This window comes from Fukomys damarensis, unplaced genomic scaffold (assembly GCF_012274545.1).
Source record: "Fukomys damarensis isolate Sample0158 unplaced genomic scaffold, DMR_v1.0_HiC HiC_scaffold_14, whole genome shotgun sequence".
Classification (NCBI taxonomy): domain Eukaryota; kingdom Metazoa; phylum Chordata; class Mammalia; order Rodentia; family Bathyergidae; genus Fukomys; species Fukomys damarensis.
The window spans coordinates 12,203,619-12,203,845 of NW_022900926.1; positions in this window are offsets into that span (position 1 = coordinate 12,203,619).

Consider the following 227-nt stretch of genomic DNA (forward strand, 5'->3'; position numbering starts at 1 on the left):
GGCTGCGGCGCGCGCCGGCCTTTTATTCGTTCCCGCGCCCCGGCGCGCCAATGGGCTGAATGGAGTCCCACACAAACAGGCACATTCCTCGCATTCCTCCCCGCCTTCCTGCCGCAGCAGCGCACAGCGGATTGATCCTGACCCCTTGACTCTCGGCATTCCTCCGTCTGAAAAAGCTGGCACGCTCCAGCTCACCAGAAAAAAAAAAAAAAAAGAGGCTCAGTATT